The sequence below is a fragment of the Penaeus monodon genome, chromosome 22, assembly GCF_015228065.2.
Source record: "Penaeus monodon isolate SGIC_2016 chromosome 22, NSTDA_Pmon_1, whole genome shotgun sequence".
NCBI classification, from domain to species: domain Eukaryota; kingdom Metazoa; phylum Arthropoda; class Malacostraca; order Decapoda; family Penaeidae; genus Penaeus; species Penaeus monodon.
In genome coordinates, this window is record NC_051407.1 from 14736397 (window position 1) to 14736775 (window position 379).

General features: G+C 37.2%; 1 protein-coding gene across 1 annotated transcript in view; it reads left to right on the forward strand.

Annotated features, from left to right (window-relative positions):
- LOC119587575 (carbohydrate sulfotransferase 9-like) overlaps positions 1-379 on the forward strand; it is a 17096-nt gene that overhangs the window by 10676 nt on the left and 6041 nt on the right. The gene's annotated exons all lie outside the window — the stretch shown is intronic.

Sequence of the window (379 nt, forward strand, 5' to 3'; positions counted from 1 at the left end):
ATCGTACAGACACATTTGCAATGTTCTTCTTTTAATTAGTATTTTCCTTTTTAAATGGCAATTTGCTAACCATCATCAGTTCATTAATAATGTAATCATGCAACTATAGGTTACAATTAATGATGACATGTTATTAAAAGTATTCCTTTATATTAGACCATTTGAATGGTAGAAATATTTCAAAGGAAAGTGAATGGATATACAATATTTTGTAACAACAAGAGTTTGTTTAAACCGTCTTTCCCTTGATAATAAATACTGGATGTCCCAACTTACTGACTAGCCAGCGGGTATGACGCTGCCAGACCCTCAGGGTGCAGTCAAACTGTCCCACACTTCACTCTACGCAAGACGCAGTGGGAAGCATACCCCCCCCCCC